Source organism: Megascapheus bottae, chromosome 17 (assembly GCF_031878675.1).
Source record: "Megascapheus bottae isolate mThoBot1 chromosome 17, mThoBot2.hap1, whole genome shotgun sequence".
NCBI classification, from domain to species: Eukaryota; Metazoa; Chordata; class Mammalia; order Rodentia; family Geomyidae; genus Megascapheus; species Megascapheus bottae.
The window spans coordinates 36,525,924-36,546,998 of NC_143525.1; the positions used below are offsets into that span (position 1 = coordinate 36,525,924).

A 21,075-nucleotide genomic window follows, 5' to 3' on the forward strand; every position below is an offset into this window, starting at 1 on the left:
GTTTCTTTTTATTTTGGCAGTACTGAAGTTTGAACTCAGGGTGCTATACTGAGCAGTCAGTCTACCACTTGAGCCAGATCTTTAGATCTTTTTCTCTTTAGTAATTCTAGTCTGTCATTTTCCTCCTGGGACAAGTCTTCAGCCATGATCTTTCCAGCTATGTTGGTGGATAACAGGATCAAGTTACTGAGATAGGATCTTGCTAATTGCCTCCACATACACCTTGAACTGAAAATCTTCCTAATCTCTGCCACCCAAGCAGCAGGGATTGCAGGAGTGAGCCTATTCTCCTCCCCCCACCCCACCCTGTGAAGCCTAAATACTTTTCATTATAGATTTCAAATACCTGTGACTTAAGTAGGAAACAGGAAGCCAAGATGAGGGATTGCTCCTTCTCTCTTGTGGGAGAATCCTTCATATCGGCTTCGATTCTCTGGTAACAATATGACACTACGAATATCTTTTGGCTAGAAATAGATGTGTGATTTGAGTTTATGCTGCTCATCCTTCTGTTGTGGTGTTTGTTTGTTTGAAATATTATAGCAATAGTGTAAGGATGTTTCATTCTGTCACATTTTGTCTGATTTATCCATGGGAGATTTTGTTTCCTGAACACTTGATTTGCTTTCAGCTATGAACAGACAGTGTAAATCTTGTAACTGATAGAATGCTCTCCTCTTTGCTGGCTACTTGGAAGTTCTGAGACAAATTTGTGATGCATATGCCTGTTCAATACAGTATACTTTACATATGACATATATGCACTTTATATCAGCTTTACTATTTTCTTAGCTTCATTATTTTCTTTGCTCTAATTCTGAACTCTTTTTGGAGGGGGCGGGGGAAATAACAAAACCCAGGAACTTGTACATGCAGGGAAGCACTTGACCTCTCAGCCACAATAAACCACTCAACAGTAATTCAACCCAAAAAACATTACGTGGAAAAAACAAACAAAAAATTAAAAATTACGTGACTAAGTAATAAGCATGGGAGAGAAATAAGGTACTGTTGTACCTTAACTGAGTAATACTACTGGTAAGATTAAATGTTCCTATTAGTCATGAACACTACACTCTGTATTAATGTTTACAATTAAAGCATCGCATGTAACCACGAATCTTAACAGTCTTATATACATAGTACAACATCTCACTTAAGCTAGTAAACAAAACACTAAAGTGTTATTTGGGACTCACTGGTTCCTGCAATTCATAATTCTATTGTAACAACAGAGGAAACAAACAGTACTGTGATCCCTCCAAGGTTAGCTTCATTTGACAGAAGACATATTTTCATAGAACTATTTGTCCAATAACAAGTAAATGTGCTTTAGGCATTTTTACAAATCCTAGTTAACCATTATTAGCCAAAATAAAATTCAAAGTTCCTCCTTTTAGGTAGGGTTACAGGAAGATATGAATTTTATACATTAACTAAGAAAACCAGCTGACTGTAGAGGTTTATGTTATAGACACTGCTCTTTTGAGCCAACATAAAAACTAATTAGCTTATTTGGAAGTTCAAAATAACCCTTTTAATTTATCTAGTGATTACAACTTAAGAATTTCTCTAAGCTTAAGAAAAGAAAATTTAAAACTAGACTTCAATGAGTTAGTTATTGCTTCTGCATGTTGCAGGACCCCACCCCCAACAAAACAAAAACTTTCACACTTTGGGTTTAGCCATTTTTCTCCATCTTTTTCACTAGTGTTTTATTTTGTAGCTAAGTGTCTTCTTATATAAATATATACTACCTACTGTCTTTTTTTTTTTTTTAAGTGCCCACCCCAGCAATTAGTATAAGCAGAAACTCTGTCTCAGAGTGAGGACCTCTAAACCACACAAACCTGCTGGGAGAGAAATTGACTGGGATAGCACCAGTCTAATTAATTTCACTTAGAGCAGGAACCATGGGCCAAGTGTTCATCAGCAAAGTAGCCTGGTGCTACATGAACTTCCTAGTACTTCATGCCATCTGCTGCAGGTGAAGAGCAGAAAAACAATTTTAGAAAAAAAGGGCTCTATTTGAGAGTCATCATTTGAGAATCTGTGTAGGAGACAACCAGAGCCCAAACACACTGTATGTAGCTTCAAGCATGTTAAAGACTATTCAAATTCTCTAATAAGAAATTTATTTCCCAAAGCTTACCAAACTTTCTACTATGCTGACAACTCAAAGCTGAAGTTACATATCTGTTTTATATCACCATTTATTTTCCTGTTCAGTCTATTAACCGTAACCTCTGAGGAAAGACCTCTTCCAAGTCACACCCAAAATAAAAATGTATTTCAAGCTGGGTGCTGGTGGCTCATTCCTATAATTTTAGCTACTAAGGAGGCTGAGATGTGAAGACTATGGTTCACACCCAGTCCAGGCAGAAAAGTCCTTGTGAGACTCTTACCTCCAATTAAACACTCAAAAACCAGGGCCAGGAGCATAGCCTAGTGGTAGAGTGCTTGCCTTGCATGCATGAAGCCCTGGGTTCTATTCCTTGGCACCACATACACAGAAAAACCTGGAATGGTGCTCTAGCTCAAGTGGTAGGGCACCAGCCTTGTGTCCAAGGACAATGCCCAGGCCCTGAGTTCAAGCCCAAGACTGGCCAAAAAAAAAAAAAAAAAAAGAAAAAGAAATGGAGCTGTGGTAGTGTGTCTTCCTTAAGCAAAAGAGTTCAGGGACAGGTCAAGGCCCTGAGTTCAAGCCCCATGACTAATAAAAAAAAAGTATATTTCAAAATATCTTTATCAACTATACTATTCCAATGATTTTAGAATTATTTAATGGCTAACAACTGGCAGATGTATAATGGAGGTATTATGACATCATAAATTAACAATTACAAGAGGTTTAAGTCAATCACTACAATATGATTTCTAACTAGAAGGTTAAACTGGAGGGCAGACAGAAGTAGTAAAGAAAATATATTAATGCTCTCATGATGCATAAATAATGCTTTGAAACTACACTTATACTTTCTTCTAGACTTACAAGCGTGTGGTTGCCTTCCGAAAGACTTTGAAGGCATTCAAACAGAATTCAAACCTGTTCTTTTTACTACAGGCAGCCTGGAAACAAAAATATTCACTCAATACAAATATTGTGATGATAAAACATTTATCTAGTCACATTCAAATTTGTTAACTTAGTTTTGTTGTTTGTTTCACATATCCCTGAGACAGATTTTTGGACAATGCAGAGTATATCAGATTTGCAATGTAACGAGAATCATTTGTTCTGTTGGATAAGCCTCAAACTTCCAGCTAGGCATTTTGAATCCCAGCTCCAATAAAAGGAAAAGTTTAAAAATCTCATATTATGCATATCTATTCTACAAGGAAAACAAAGTGGTTATAATTTCCTTCATTTTGAAAACTAAAAATCAATTATTAATTTGGGCTAGCCACTTACATAATCATAATTCTTTCCTGACAGAAATAAACAGATCTCTGTACAATAAGGGAAACACCCTAATACTTAATCCTATGATTTCGGCAAAGTCTGATTACAAGTGTTACATAAGCAAGTACAGGGGCCTGGAGCATAGCTTAGTGGTAGAGTGCTCGCCTAGCAAGTACATACACTTATCTTTTTGGTGTCAATCCTGGGGTTTGAACTCAAGGCCCGTGTGCTGCCCCTGAGGTATTTTGTTCAAGGCTAGTGATCTACCACTTGAACCACAGCTCCACTTTTAGCTTTTTACTGGTTAACTGGAGATAAGAATGTCAATAGACTTTCCTGCTTGGACTGAACTGCAATCCTCAGATTTCAGTTTCCTGAGTAGCAAGGAATATAGGCATAAGCCCCCAATGCCTGGCTTACATATAGTTTTTTTTGTGTGTGTGTGTTGATTTTTAAAAATTATTTTAAGTAGTTGTACAAAGATATGTGTAGTTATTTTTAATTTTCATTTATTCCCTATGAGCACTCTTCTATCAATCTGATCAATTTATCTAGAGAATTAAAAAACAAATAAACCAACTAACACAAATAGTCATGTATTTTATCCATACTACCAGCATTAGCTTTACATCTATTCATTTAAAATGACAGGAACAATGGGCCGGGAGTTTGGCCTAGTGATAGAGTGCTTGTCTAACATGCATGAAGTCTCGGGTTTGATTCCTTGGTACCATATACATAGAAAAAAAGCCAGAAGTGGTGATGTGGCTCAAGTGGTAGAGCTCTAGCCTTGAGAAAAATCCAAGGACAGTGCTCAGGCCCTGAGTTCAAGTTCCAGGACTGGCAAAAAAAAAAATATATATATATATATATATATATATGAACAAGACTGTGAAGACATTAGATTGAACCATGAAACTTTTTTGTGTGCCAAAAATAGTTGAATACCGGAAATTTCATGCAGTGCAACATGCACATGCCATTCTTGCCAGAGAATGGTTTGCTAGGAACTTAAAAAAACCTTTCTCTCTTTCTCTCCCACCCCCTTTCCCTCTTTTTCCCCTGGTTTAAAGCCTCGTACAGTTTCTAAGTAAAGAAAAATCCCAATGCTGTATCTATTTTAAACCTGAGAGACATTTCCATTTTCCAAAACAGAAGATGCCAAAAAGATTAATTGAAAACAACAACTATAAAAGAATTGGGCATATTCACTTCTGAAAAAGTGATGTTACCTGGGCATATTCATTTTTGAGAAACTAATACGACCTAAAAGGAGCTTTCTGTTTCTTTTGATGCAGTATACTCAAATCATATACAGCCCAGGAGGTGGTAATTCCTCTCTCATTACTCCAAGAACAGTTATTACAGGTCATACTGACTTTCTTTGTTGCGAGGTTTGAGTGACATTTGAATATTTGTTGTGAGAAAAACTTTTGTTCACCTACTCAAGTGAAAATTAAATGTACAGTGTTTTATGTTTTTCAGTTTTTAAATTCAGAGACTTTTGGGGGGTGGGTACTAATATTAGGGCTTCAATTTAAGAGTGAGCACTTTCTCTCTCTATCTTTTTTGTCTTAAAGCACTCTGCCACTTAAACAACGACTTAACTTCAGGTTTTTTCATGATTAATCGAAGAAAAGAGTCTTACAGACTTTCTTGCCTAGTCTGGTTCAAACTTTGATCTTCAGATTTCAGTCTCCTGCAAGGATTACAAGCATAAGCCACCAGCCCTCGGCCAGAGACATTTCTTAAAATGAAACTAAGAGCAATGAAGACAGATCTCAATCAGTAAAGAAAACATTGGGGTTTATCATGTCTTTTTTTTTTTAAATCAAATTCATGCTTTGTAAAACTTTTGTAAGTTAAAGAATATGTGTTCTTATTTTCATTTATTTATTTATTTATTTTTGGTCGGTCACTGGGCTTTAACTCTATGCCTGGGCACTGTCCCTGAGCTCTTCAGCTCAAGGCTAGCGTTCTACTACTTGAGCCACAGAGCCACTTCCGGTTTTTTGGTGGTTAACTGGAGATAAGACTATCAGGGACGGGGCCGGGAGTTTGGCCTAGTGGTTAAAGTGCTTGCCTAGCACGCACGGAGACCCGGGTTCGATTCCTCGGTACCACATACATAGAAAAAAGCCAGAAGTGGTGCTGAGGCTCAAGTGGTAGAGCTCTAGCCTTGAGAAAGTCCAAGGACAGTGCTCAGGCCCTGAGCTCAAGCCCAGGACTGGCAAAAAAAAAAAAAAAAAAAGAATATCAGGGACTTTGGTGCCCAGGCTGGCTTTGAACTGCAATCCTCAGCTCTCAGTCTCCTGAGTAGCTAGGATAACAGGGATGAACCACCCATGCATGGCTTCATTTTAAGATTTTTAAATGTACTTTGAGGTTAAGAAGAAAAAAGCCAATACCCAATAGAAAAATTAACAAAACAAAACAAAAAATTCCAAAAACATTTTAGCAGAAAAACCCAAATGTTTCAGAGAAATGCAAATACCACTAGTGGATAAATGAGTTAAAAGATGCACAGAATTTTGGAAGACAAATGCAAATTAGTGTGCACTATACACTGATTCACCCACTTAACTGGTAAAGATCAAAATATTCGCTAACGTTGCCCAGTGTAAGGAGTGTTTCAGTGTCTTCCACTGCTTTCTGAGTAAAACCAGGTTCTTTTGCTCCTGACTGCTATAGTTTCTGTATACGTTGTTACAATCTGTGAAGAGTAATGTCTATCAAAAGAAGAAATATATATGCTCTTGGATTCCTAAGAATGCATTTTTACTTTAAATGCCAAATATGAATTTTTTCACTGTTGCACTTTTTTGTAAATATAAAAAGTGAGGGCCAGAAGTTTGGCCTAGAGGTAGTGTGCTTGCCTGGCATGAAGGAAGACCTGGGTTTGATTCCTCAGTACCACACACATAGAAAAGGCTGGAAGTGTTGCGGTGCTCAAATGGTAGATAGAGCTCTAGCCTTGAGAAAGCCCAAGGACAGTGCTCAGGCCCTGAGTTCAAGCCCTAGGACTGGCAATAAATAAATAAATTAATAAACTAGTTAAAAAAAATAAAAAGCAAGTTAGGACTGGAATTTTGGCCTAGTGGTAGAGTGCTTGCTTACCATGCACGAAGATCCAGGTTCAATTCCTTAGTATTACATATACAGAAAAGACTGGAAGTGGTGCCGTGGCTCAAGTGGTAGAGCTCTACCATTAAGGAAAGCCCAAGGACAGTGCTCAGGCCCTGAGTTCAAGCCCCAGGACTGGCCAAAAAAAAATATCTATCTATCTATCCATCCATCCATCTGAAGTTAATTCATTAAATAAATTAAATTTAAATTTATTGAATAAATTATGGTACCAATACATGTAACAAGCATCTACAAAAATGAATGTGAGCTGGGCGGGGTGGCTCATGCCTGTAATCCTAGCTATTTAGGAGGCTGAGATCTGAGGATCAAGGTTCAAAGCCAGTCCAAGCACAAAAGGACCTGAAACTCTTTTTTTTTTTGCCAGTCCTGGGCTTGAGCTCAGGGCCTGAGCACTGTCCTTGGACTTTCTCAAGGCTAGAGCTCTACCACTTGAGCCTCAGCACTACTTTCGGCTTTTTTTCTATATATGTGGTACTGAGGAATCGAACCCAGGTCCTCATGAATGCTAGGCAAGCACTCTACCACTAGGCCAAACTCCTGGCCCAGGACCTGAAACTCTTATCTCCAATTAACCTCTAGATAATGGGAAGTGGGGCTTGGCTCAAGGGTAGGGCGGTAGCCTTGAGCTGAAGAGCTGAGGGGCAACACACAGGCTCAGGGGTAGGGCAATAGCCTTGAGCTGAACAGCTCAAGGACAGCTCCTAGGCTGAGTTCAAGCCCCATGACTCACACAAAAAAAAGAATGTGTAAACATGTACACAAGTAGGCACAACTAGCCAGGCACCAGTGGCTCACAACTGTAAAATATATCTAAGTACTTAAGTAGCCAGACATGGTAGTATGCACTTTTAGTCTCAGCTACCTGGGAGACTAAAGCAGGAGGCTCAGTTGAGCCCGGGAGACCTGGTCAACAGAGTCTAACCTTTGTCTCCAAAAAAAAAAAAAAAAAAAGGTTGAATTGTTCATGCAAAGGCAATTTATAATGAAAAGTCAGAAACAATTGTGGTATTAAGTGTGCAAGTTAGTACCTTTAATGTTTTCTCATCTTACAGATATTTCATAGGTAAATGAAGATTCTGAAATGATTGTGAGGATTAGATATGCTTTTGTACTTCAAAATACAATTCTTTCTCAATCTATTATAATCTAGAACACTACAGAAATGTTCTGGCAGCTGGGTGCTGGTGGTTCATGCCTGTAATCTTAGCTATTCATGAGCCTGGCATCTGAAGATCATAGTTCAAAGCCAGCCTGGGCAAGAAACTCTGAGACTCTTATCTTCAATAAACCACTCAGAAAAAGCTGGAAGTGGTGCTATGACTCAAGTGGTAGAACACTAGCCTTGAACACAAAGAGGCTCAGGGACAGTGCCCAGACCCCTGAATTCAAGCCTAAATTGGCAAAAAAGAAAAGTAAGAAATGCCCTGGTTATCAAGGTTCGTAGAGACAAAGTCAAGCAGAAGCTGAACAGGGAGAAGCTTTCCAAATCACCAAATGCAAAACAGGAACAGCAGAATGCTCCCATTGATTTCCTCAGCCTCCGTATGTGCTGAGTTTACAGCCTTACTGCCCTTCTTACAGGTTATAAATAACTACAAACTGTCCTTGTCCCCAAGGAGATCTTAACAGCCAGCTCAAAGGTTAAAATATGGAAGAATTCTCACTTTGGATGCAACCTTTCCAAGCTAACAAAAAACATAAAAAAAAAAAAAAACTAAACAAACAAACAATAGGAACATAGAAAAATGTATTGACAGTTTAAGAGTTGAGAAAATTCCCTTTCCGTAAAAACTGTCCCTTATGTAAGTTATTGATACAGACATATTAGCATAATTTTCTTCCCCCATGTAGTTAGGTTTTCAAAACAATAAATTTTATAACACTGATTTTATAACACTGGAAATCATATCTCAATGAAGGGGGGAGGTGAGTATCAGTGGCTCATTCCTGTAATCCTAGCTACTTAGGAGGCTGAGCTGAGGGAACATGATTTTAGGCCAGTTTGAGTGGAAAAGTTCACTAGAGTCAGTCTCTAAAATGACTAAACTAGGACTGCAGGTGTACCCCAGTGCTGCCAGCCTAGAAACTGCAAAACCTCTAGTTCAAACCCCAGTACAGCCCAAAAGAAAAAACTGAGTGTATCGAGGGATAATGCAATGTATGTCTGCTCCAAACATAAAACCTTGTGCTAGAAAAGGCCATATGCCACTCTCACTGCCTTGTAGGACTGCCCTGAGTTCAAGCCCCACAACTGACAAAGGTTTCTAGTCTCACTTGGATGGAATATCCAGCAGACAAAACCCTAGTTACAACAAGTACAGGTTTTATAAGATCTTCATTAATATCATCAGCTGAGATGTGCTGTTGTTAATTACAGAATCTTGATGGAAAGAAAACTTCACCAGCTGCTAAAAAAAAAAAGAAGAAAAAAAAAGCTCATCAGAATAAGTGTCTCCATGTTACTTTTAAAATCTATCACTTGGAAGATGTCAAAGATGTAATAAGATGACTTCGAATCAAGAAACAAACTTGATTATAAAGGCCTATTTAACTTCACAGTGGGTCTCAGTTCCAAAAGAAAACATCTTTAGAAATAGTTGAAGGAAAAAAAAAAAAAAACCAAACATAAATTAGAATCACATGTGGCTTCTACTGACTGGTTTGGGCAAAAGAAGCCACAAAAAGTGAACTTCGGAAAGATTTTTTTCTAACATACCTCACATGTTCGTAAAGATTTCTCTAGGTGGAGAAAATTTACTAATTTTAAACAAAAGCTGAAAGGAATTTAGGAAAAAGGAGGTGAAAGGAAACAAGGTGGGGAGCCCTATGTTTGTATAGTTAAAATTCCCAAAGCTGTTTTGAGAGTTGAAGGTAAAGGGTAAAGACCATAGACCCCTTGACTATGACTATGAAGAACCCTATAAAATCTAAAATATTAGGTAGGTGACAGTAGCTTATGCTACTCAGGAAGCTAAGGTCTGAGAATCAAGATTTGAAGACAGCCAGGGCAGACAAATCTGAGTGCTTCTTATGACAATTAACCAGGAAAATGCTGGCAGTGGAAGTGTGGCTCTAGTCGTAGAGGGCCAGGAATGACTTAAGAAGACCAGCTAAAAAGTAAGTTCAAGCCCCAATACTGACATATTCTCATTCTCTCTCTCTCTTTCATAGAGAAAACATTAATGCTACTTAAGCATGTCTGCAAAGAATTTAAAAAGCCAGGCACCAGTGGTTGACACCAGTAATCCTGACTACCCAGGAGGCTGAGATCTGAGGATCGAGATTCAAAGCTAGACCGGAAAGAACGTCTGTGAGACGCTTATTTCCAATTAACCACTAGAAAATTGGGAATGACTCTGTGGCTCAAAGTGGTTTTAAAGACTTGAGCTGAAGAGCTCAGGGACAGACAGCACTCAGGCCCATAGTTCAAGCTGTACAATCAACCGAAAAATGAAAGAGGCTCCACAACTAACTCCACAGGATTCTCAGGGTTTACAGAAACTAAATTCAAAGGTGATTCTCTTTGGCCGTCTAAACTAGTTAAAACTATTTTAAAAATATTTCTGGTTACAAAAGGAGTCCAAGAAATGAACTTCGAAAGAGAAAGGTTAATTTTTATTCCTGGGTTATACAAAGTTGGAATTCATTAACTAGGAAACTGAAAAGGCTCCAAGAACTTACGAAGTCCATGTTGGCATTAACTTGTACTGTCTAATAACACAAAATTCAGTTTTCTTTGAAGATACTTTTTAAAAATGAAAAGTACCACAAATGCCATCCCCACTAGAAAAGAGACATAAGATATATATGTAAGAGTTGCCTAAAGGAGATAACCATGTGGTTCAGAAGGAAAAAAAAGTTCACTTGGGAAAGCCAAACTGCCAGTACTCTAGAGTGAGTGTAGCAGCTCCAACTAATGGCAAAGAGAGATTTATATAGGGAAAGGCAAGAAGAGGTTTAGCCACGTAATACTCAGAAGTGAACCCAGTCTGGGTTCTTTTTGCAGACTCACAGTTAGGTGACTGTGAGTTATAGGTGATTACCAAGCAGGTGATTCCTAATATGGCTACTTGCTGTCCTTCACAAAGAAGAAGGAGGGCAGGGGTGGAAAAGGGGCTGTTCTCCAGGGTGTACCTAATAATAAACATTCCATCTGCTTCTCTATGTCTTGTTTTATTTTATTTTATTTTATTTTTTGTGGGTCATGGGGCTTGAACTCTGTGCCTGGGTACTGTCCCTGAGCTCTTCAGCTCAAGGTTACCACCCTACCCCTTGAGCCACAGCTTGACTTCCCATTCTCTAGTGGTTAATTGGAGATAAGAGTCTCCTGTTCTGGGCCGGGAGTTTAGCCTAGTGGTAGAGTGCCTGCCTAGCATGCATAAAGATCGGGGTTTGATTCCTCAGTACCACATACATAGAAAAAAAAGCTGGAAGGGCTGGGAGTTTGGCCTACAGGTTAAAGTGCTTGCCTAGCATGCACGAAGACCCGGGTTCGATTCCTTGGTACCACATAGATAGAAAAAGCCGGAAGTGGTGCTGAGGCTCAAGTGGTAGAGCTCTAGCCTTGAGAAAGTCCAAGGACAGTGCTCAGGCTCTGAGCTCAAGCCCAGGACTGGCAAAAAAAAAAAAAAAAAAGCTGGAAATGGTACTATAGCTCAACTGGTAGAGCTCTAGCCTTGAGAAAGCCCAAGGCCAATGCTCAGGCCCTGAGTTCAAGTCCCGGGTCTGGCAAAAAAAAAAGTCTCATGTTCTTTAGTGCTTGGACTGGCTTTGAACTGTGATTCTCAGATCTCAGCCTCCTGAGCTGCTAGGATTACAGGTGTGAGTCACCACAGTATGTCTTAACTGAAGATACCATTTACTTTTTGGAAATAAGGGGGTCATGGAGCTTGAACTCAGGGCCTGGGTACTGAGCCTGAGCCATTTTGCTCAAGGATATTATCTGAGCCACAGCTCTACTTCCAGCTTTTTAGTGGCTTATTTGAGGTAAGAATCTCAAGAACTTTCCTGACTGGGCTGAACTGCAATGCTTAGGTCTCAGTCTCCTGAGAACTGGGATTTATAGGCATGAGCCACACTGCCTCCTACCAGTGTGCTTTATCTAGAAATCAACAGCAAAAAAATAAATCCTCCTCCCAAACTTATTAAGAATGTTAATGTTAAGGTTCTAAGTAAGTTATATGGAACAAAGGCAGACAGGAAATTCTTACTTTTAAGTGTTCATTCCAAAATTCAGGACTCAAGGAAAAAGTAAAACCACAGTTAGAAAAAACAAGGAAAAATTGGACAGGATCTCTAAACAGAATATCCTGGCTCCTGATGTTGTCTGTCAGAATTTCAAAAATTAAAATGCAATAATGCCTACTTCACCCAACAAAACTCTGTAAAACAAACATACATAAGCATTTGACACAAAAATCTCAAACCACAAAGTAAAAAATTTAAGATGGGGCTGGCAGTTTGGCGTGGTGGTAGAGTGCTTGCCTAGCATGCACAAAGACCTGGGTTCGATTCCTTAGTACCACATATAGAAAAAGCTGGAAGTGGTGCTGAGGCTCAAGTGGTAGAGTGCTAGCCTTGAGAAAGCTCAAGGACAGTGCTCAGGCCCTGAGCTCAAGCCCAGGACTGGCAAAAAAAAAAAAAAAAATTAAGATGGCAGTCATTTTGGTAGGAAAAAAAATTTTTTTAAAGTTACCCATAAAGAGATAAGCTCTAATACACAAAGGCACAAAAGCAATACACAAAGGCAATCTGTTCAGAACTAAACACCTTTTACGGAGTGAAATGAAGCCTAAGCATGGCTTTAAGGTATATCTTTTTATAAACTGTAGTTCTGACTTCTCTGAAGATCTCTTCTTAGGAGAAAAATAATCTTACTCTGAGGTCTCTACATCATTATCAACCACTGATTAAAAATTTAAATCCAGCCAGGCATGGCAGTACAAGTCTATAATCCCAGCACCCAGGAGGCTAGGAAGGGGATTGTGAGCTTGAACCAGTCTGTGCTACACAGGCCCAGGCTGGCTTGGGTAAGATCTATATCAAAAACTAAGTAAAGCTAGGCACTGTTGGCTTACACTTGTAATCCTACCTACTCAGGAGGCTAGGATCTGAAGATTATGGTTCAAAGCCATCCCGGGCAATAAACTAACAAAAAGCTAGAAGTAGAGTGCGGCTCAAGTGGCAGAACACTTGTCTTGAGCACAAAAGGTCAGGGAGAGTGTCCATGCCCTGAACTGAAGCCTCAGAATTGGCATACGCACATGCGCACACGTATATGTGTGTATGTGTATACACACATGCGCACACATACACATAAACCTTTAAATTACACAATTCACCTTTGTGATATCAACTTTGCCTGTACTTTGTAGTGAAACAAAATAGATGGTATTCCAGATATATTAGTTACATATAGATTTTTACATATGTATATTAGTTATCTATATCTACATATATGTATATATTTTAGTTACATATTTCTATGTCTCGTTTTGCTTTTTCTTTCATGTTTAATCATATTTAAAATAAAACTACATTAAAAACTTACCAAGTCAAGTCAGCAGGAAAACTCCAATCTCTCTTGTCTAGCAGGAACTCTCTGTTGGAAATAGACATGATGAATCAGACTTAACCAGATTCTTAAGTCTCACACAAGTCTCACTTTGGCTGTTTTTGTAGGTCATGGGATTTGAACTGTGGGCCTGGGTGTTGTTCCTGAGCTCTTTAGCTCAAGGCTATCGCCCTACTCCTTGAGCCACATGGCTACTTCCACTTTTCTGGTGATTAACTGGAGATGAGGAGCCTCCCAGGCTTTGTAGTGCCCATACTGGCTTTGAACCTCAACCCTCTGATCTCAGCCTCCTGAGTAGCTAGGATTACAGATGTGAGCCACTGTGCCTGGCTACTTTGGCGCTTGCACACACACACATACACACACACACACACACACACACACACACACACACACACACACAATCTAAGCTTGTTCCAATGATCCTAGCACCTAGTATTTACAAGAGAGAAGAAGGGCCAAGGAGTGTGGCCTAGTGGTAGAGTGTTTGCCTAGCATGCACGAAGCCCTGGGTTCAATTCTTTGGTACCTCATACACAGAAAAGGCCAGTAGTGTTGTGGTCAAGTGGTAGAGCACCAGCCTTGAGAAAGGCCAAAGACAGGGCAAGGAGGGGAAAGGGGAAAGTGGGGAAAAGGAAAAGAGGGGAGAGGGAGTAGAGGGAGGGGAGAAGAGAGAGGGGAGAAGAGAGAGGGGAAAAAGAGATAATTTTTATATCTCAACATAATGCTGCAAGAATTACCATGAACGGGCCGGGAGTTTGGCTTAGTGGTAGAGTGCTGCACAAAGACATGGGTTGATTTCTTAGTACCACATACATAGAAAAAAGCTGGAAGTAGTGCTGTGGCTCTAGTGGTAGAGCTCTAGCCTTGAGAAAGCCCAAGGACAGTGCTCAGGCCCTGAGTTCAAGCCCCAGGACTGGTTTTTTAAAAAATAAATAAAACAATCACCATGAAGCTGTCATGTAAAGTATCTTTAAAAGTTCTGTGTAATTAATTTATACCAACACAAGACACATTTAAACAAAGCCATATGTCCTATGGTTTTAGAAATAGGTGCTACAATGAGCTGAGGGAAGGTCCACAAAAAGATTACACAAGGAAGAAAGGGAGGGCTGGGAAAAACTGTTGAGATACCTGCACTAATCAACACAGCCACTTTACTACCACATCCTACAAAGTGAAACAAAACCAAACATACACTGAAACAAGCATTTCCAAGGCCTAGAAGCTTAACCCAGTCAGAAATTTCTGGCTCCATCTTCCCTTTTGTGGACAATAGCAATGCATAAAACACTGATGACTCTCTAAAAATAGTTGTAAACACCAACTTTAATACATCAATACAAATGAATTTCTCTTTATTGGGCTGTAACAGATTTTAGCGATTACTAACAGAAGTAGAATGAGCCACCATCAGAAACTATGATAAACCACTGATGCTCAAACAGAAATTCTAATTAGACATCATAAAACAATGCCTTAAAAAGTCCCATGTAGTCCAGTAGAGAGTAACAGCAATCAGGTCATATTGATCCAATGAACATTAGCTGAGCACCAACTGGACAAAGCATTTTGGGGAACAAAGTAGTGAAAAAGACAGTTCCAGACCTTCAGAAGGTAGAAAGATTAAATGCATGTAAGACTTTATCGCTAAGCAGGCAATAACCAGCTCTAATAAAAAATGCATATCTGATATTTAAAGCAGAACCCAATACTTCTTAGTCTTGCCCTCAGCTTAAGGGTTGGGTTTTTTTTCCAGTTAATTTGCCAAAATTAATATTTTTAGGCCCAATGGACTGGCAAAACTTAAAAGAACCTGACAATACTAGTAAGGGCAAGGATGTTCTCATAGTATGGTAGGAAAAATTGGATCTATCACTTCAGAAAGTCACTTACTTATAATTAAAAAGTTTTTAATTGAAGTATAACAATTGTGAGGGAGATTATCAAAGTTCAATATATGTATACAATGGGCAAAGATCACCAAGGTAACTCAACATTTGTAACTTCTTTGTGCTGGGTTCAAGACAGATTATTATCAGCAGTGAAGATCCAAAAATTCCACTCACAAACGAGCAGCCTAGAGAAACTCCTATACATTTTTAGCATATGTAAACAAGAACATTCACTGCGAAGTCTTTAGTAACAGCCAGCAACTAGAAATAATCCAAATATCCATTAACAGAGATCGGTACATAAATTATAGTGTGTTTAAATAACAGAATACTATATTGTCATAAGCGGTAAAACTGAACTTCAATATTATATAATAACATGGTTAAAAATCACCAATGCAGGCCCAGAGTTTGGGCTAGTGGTAGAATGCTTGCCTAGCATGCACTAAGACCTAGGTTCAATTCCTTGGTACCACATACATAGAAAAAAGCTAGAAGTGGTGTGGCTCAAGTGCTGGAGCTCTAGCCTTGAGAAAGCCCAAGGACAGAGGTCAGAGCCCAGGACTGGCAAAAAAAAAAAAAATCACAAATACATTGTTAAGATCTCAAAGATGACACAAAAGAGCACATACTGTATTATTTCGTCTATACAAAGTCCAAAAACGAATAAAACTAAACTATAACTGGTTTGGAATGAAGCCTAATATTAAAATCCTAATGAAACGTAATTATCTGTGTTAGAATAGCAGGTTTCTTCTGAGCAATGGTATGGGTTAAAATCTAGACAGGATGCATGGAAAGCTTGCTCTAGGTACTAGCAATGATATTTTTAGATACCTAATTGATAGTTATGAAGGTGTGTTTTTATAATTAATCTTTAAATTACATAATTATTATCTACCTTTATGAAAAGTTTTAAATAAATGTTATCATTTAAAATGCTATTTGAATAAGAAATGTATTTGTGTCAATGTATTAAAGTTAGTGTTTGCATTGTCAGGAGAGTCTGGTTTTAAAGAGTTACCAATCTCCCACAAAAGGGAAATACATTGCCAGGAATTTCTGATTGGGTTATACACCTTGAGACTGCTCTTATCAGAGTATGTCTGTATCATTTTGTAGGATATGGTAGACAATTAAAGGGGTTGTGTTGCTTAGCCACGGTATCTCAGCAATCATCAGCAGGCCTGTACTTGCCCTCTTCTGTCTGGACAGCTCTCACTGGTCTCCTAGAAGTTCACAAGGCACAATTCCTTACCACTGCAGTCTTTCTAAACATTTTCATTAAAATGTTCAAAATATACATGGTTAAACTATCTAATTCCAGGAAAAATAACAGGAATTTAACCTCTACTATCTAAGGGTAAATACAGTGTCCGCACAGAATATCTTTTTTTTTAAAGATAATTCTTTCAAGGAAACTTCAGACTTCTTTAGACTACTCACCAGGAACCATTAGCTAACAATCACATCATATAAGAAATAAAGGCTTCTAAAAATGCAAAGCCAGGACACCAATAATTTTGTTGGATTTCTAAGTTTAATTGTGGTCTTGCTGGAATCTCTATCCATCTCTATCCCACTCACAGTAAAAGCTACGGTGTAAACAATGGCTGACAAGGTCTTGTATAACCAGTGCTCTCTCACCTTCCCTACCTCATCCCAGCAGCAGATACCCAGGGCTGCATTCCAGCCACACAGCCCTTTGTTGCTGTTCCTATCTCACGGGCTCTGTTCTTGCTGTGTTCTGTCTGGGGAACTCTCCTAGTACCCTAGAGGTTGCTAAGACACACTCCCTGACCCTTGCTGAGTCTTTTAATTGTGAAGCTATCCCACAACCTCAATGTAATATTCACTCCTACAATCACAATGCTGTTCCTGACTCACTCTTCTTCTATACGTACTAGATGTCGTCCTCTACCATACTACCTGTTTACTTACCTGTTTCTTCTAACCAGAAAATAAATTCCACAAAGGTTGAATTATGTGGTTTGCTGTTGCACCCAGATAGTGTCAGGCACATAGGTCAGAAATTGTTTAGTTGAATAAACTTTTTCTTTTAGATTTTCATCCTTAAAAGATGTAGACATTTAAAAGACAAAATGCTTGCTAAGTGTGGTGGTGTAGCCCTACAATCCCAGGCTGGAGTAGGTTACAAGTTCCAAGGTCGCCTAGACTATGTAGCATGCACATGCGCAAGCACACACATCTTACACGTCTTTGTAAGTCAAGTTCACTAACAAGTTTACTAACAAATTTCAAGTTTATGCTTTTATAGTAAATTATCATTAAAACTTGTAAACTGTATCCAAACGTAACTGCATGTTCTCCTAACAAATATGCCATATGTTTGTTTTTGTTTTGTTTTGTTTTGTTTTGTTGTGTTGGTCCTGGGAATTGTCCTTGAGCTTTATTGCTCAAGGATAGCGCTCTGCCATTTGAGCCTCAGCTGCACTTCTGGCTTTTTGGTGATTAAACAAGTCTCACAGACTTTCCTGCTCCAGCTAGCTTTGAACTGTGATCCTCAGATCTCAGCCTTCTGAGCAACTAGTACAGTAAAGTTTTGATAGCAATGACTTGAGGGCAAAAAGACAAGAACTCATGTATTGATGCAGTTGAACAATTATGGAACTACTTGATAACATGTAACATGCAACATTAAGACTGGGTATTCCCTTTATACTTCTTGTTTCTAAATTGTTTTTGTTTTTTTAAATAAGCATGTCATGTATTTTTGTTTTTATGGCAGTAATGGACTCAAGGCCTAGCACCTGCTAGGGTGATGCTCTACCAATTGAACTACATCTCTAGCCTGGTGTTTTGCTGTTATTTTAGAGGGAGTTTTAAAGACTTTTTTTGCCCTGGCTGACTCTGGACTAGTAATATTCTTTGGATCTCAGCTTCCTGAATAGCTAGGATTACAAGCTTGAGCAAAAGGGGTGCCCAACAGGAAAACTTGAGATCAAAGTGTCCTGTATGCATAAGAATACATCAAAATGAAATCCCCTTGATTCTAATGCAAATGTAAAAATTGAAGGTAAATGCAATTTTTAATAACTTTTGCAATTTTAATACAAATAAACATACTATAACAAAGAATGATGCAAATAAAATATAATTTCAAGAAAGACCTTTTTACATATATTTTAAAATTCACAGAAGCAATGCTGCTTTCTGTCACATATCCAAATCAAATACTTCAAGGGAATGATTACGGTTAGAAAAAAGTTTATTTTTTTACTTAAAAATGAAGTTTTATATTAATTTCCAATGTAGAAAGAAAAATAAAACTTCATAGTGTTAGTGTTCCAGTGAGAATACCATCTCCTGAAGAAAGACTTAAAGACAGGTACATAAAATGGGAAGGGGGGATGTTTGATGTGTCAAAGAGCAAATGACCATGACCATTCAAACTAATTGTAATGATATACAGAAAATGATTTCCTAAGGAAAACTATCTCCTTGGTGTCATGACAGATATGTCTTAGCATATACACAGCACTGTGCTGTGTGTGTGTGTATGTATGTATTTGAGACAATATCTCAGGCTGACCACAATCTCAGAATCCTCCTGCCTCAGACTCTCTGGTACAAGGATTATAGCTACACTGAAACTGTTTGTTGTTATTTGGTTGGTCATGAGGCTTGAACTCTGGGCCTGGGCGCTGTCCCTGAGCAATTTAGCTCAAGGCTAGCATTCTACCACTTGAGCCATTTCTGGTTTTTGGTGGTTAACTGAAATAAGAGTCTCATGAACTTTTTGTGCCCGAACTGGCTTTGAACCATGGAAACTCAGATCTCAGCCTCCTGAGTAGCTAGGATTACAGGCGTGAGCCACCAGTGCCCGCTACACTGAGACTTTTGATGAGCATTTCATCCATGTTCAAAATAGAGTAAGCTTAGATACAAAGGTACTTTCCAACCATATAATATTTATAACCCAAACCATATCCTAAGATGAGAACAAATCTGAAAGAAAATACATAGGCATCTGAAATTCAAGTTATATTTGTTACACTTGTTTCCATTTTAAGGTCTTACTGCCTGTTTAAAAAAATATACTCAAAATAAAATTCCTCTCAGGTTCTTAAAGATAGTCCATATATTCAGGAGACAGGTGGTTGCCCCAACTAGTTATCAAGAAAGGAAGTTCTACTCAAACACTTGCACAGGCAAAGTATGTTATTAGAGCATAGTAAGTTTTCATTTGTAACACTTCAGGACTCCAAGTGCTGGAAACGGAAAAGGATCCAGGTTTAAAGGGGCGGGGGAGGAATATATAGAAGATAAAAATTTAAAATAAAATAAAACTTGGAGCTAGGCACAGTGACTCATGCCTGTAATCCTAGCTACTCAGGAAGCTGAGATCTAAGGATCAAGGTTCAAAGCCTGCCTAGGCACAAAAGGACCTGAGACTCATATCTCCAATTAACCTCTAGAAAATAGAAGTGAGGCTTGGCTCAAGGGCAGGGCGGTAGCCTTGAGCTGAAGAGCTCAGGGACAGTGCCTAGGATGAGTTCAAGCCCCATAACCCACAAAAAAAGAAAGAAAGAAAGAAAGAAAGAAAGCAGAAACGCAGAACTTCTTATTTGTCCTGGCCAAGTGTGACTTAGAGGGTCTTGAGTAAGAAGCTGGGCTCCAGTGGCTCATACCTGCAATCCTAGCTGCTCAAAGAGGCTCTGGATCTGAGGATCCAGGTTCAAAGCCAGCCCAGGTACAAAAAGTCCATGAGACTAATCTTCAATTAACCACCAGAAAACCAGAGTGGTACTGTGGCTTAAAATGGAAGAGCGTTAGCCTTGAGCTAAAGAGCTCAAGGACAGTGCCCAGGTCTAGAGTTTAAGCCCCAGGACCAACCCCCATCTCTCCACCCCTCCAATCCCCCAACCTGGGGAGGGGGGGGGAAGGGGGTGGGGGGGAGTTTGAGTAAGACTGAAAGGTTTTGTTTGTTCGTTTGTTTTTTGTTTTTTGGTGCTGGTCCTGGGGCTTGAACTTAAGACCTAGATACTGTCTCTAATCTTTTTTTGCTGTCCCTGATCTTTTTTTTTTTCATATCTTATATCAATTATGAAGAGATTGTTAGCTGTCCTGCTTTTCATCAGATTCCCCATTGCCCATGTCTTTCTTTTTTTTTTTAGACCAAGATTCAAACAAAATTGCTATCTGATGCTTGTTTTGCTCACTGGCTTGCATTCTACACCTGACCCACACCTCCAACCTCCCACTGCCCATTTCTACCCAGCCAATTTTCTTACCTCATGACAGGTTCCACACTCATTTCTCAGCTTCTTCTGTAATCCAACCTGTTCTCTACCCAGAAGCTACAATAAGCTTTTAAATGTTAACAGTTTAACATTTAAACATGTCAAATTACTCCTCTGCTTAACCACACTTAAACCTTTTTATCTGACCCTGTAGCATTCTTACATAGGAACTGGTTCATTATATTAAATTCTTATTACTCCTCGCATGTGATTCCAAACACTGGCCTTCTATCTAAGAACAAGTCAAGCTTGTTTCCATCTCAGGCCTTGAGTTCTTTTCCTTTAGCCTGGAACCTTCTAGATCTTCAGATTGCTACCTGCTTGTTATTTAGGCTCAAAAGTCACCTCTTTACAAAGAGATTTTTCTCTGATCACCATCAAAAGAAGTAACCCACTCTCTCTTACTCCTCTCTCTTAACAGGTTTATTTTATGTGAATTAATCCCCTCCACAGTCTATGGACTGGGAACAGCTTTCTAGTCTTATCTAGTGTGACTGTTCAAATTAAGTGAACTGTTGCTGGGCACTAGTGGTTCACACCTATAGTCTTAGCTATTTAGGAGGCTGAGATCTGAGAATCAAGGTTGGAGGCCAGACCAGGCAGATTCTTATGTACAATCAACCAGAAAGGGAGGGACAGAGTGACAGAGAAAAGAAAAGAAAGGAAAAAGCTAGAAATTAGAGTATGGCACAAGTAGTGGAGCGCCAGCCTTGCATAAAAAAAAAAAAAAAAAAAAAGAGGGATAGTGACCAGGCCCTGAGTTCAAGCCCCCAGTACTGGCACACATACATA

General features: G+C 39.0%; 1 protein-coding gene across 1 annotated transcript in view; it reads right to left on the reverse strand.

The window, feature by feature from the left end:
* The window catches only part of Spop (speckle type BTB/POZ protein), a 73,109-nt gene that overhangs the window by 26,852 nt on the left and 25,182 nt on the right, over positions 1-21,075 (reverse strand). Inside the window, exon 2 of the mRNA XM_090350955.1 lies at positions 13,101-13,151. The gene's annotated coding sequence lies outside the window, so the exon portion shown is untranslated. The remainder of the gene's footprint in view (positions 1-13,100; positions 13,152-21,075) is intronic.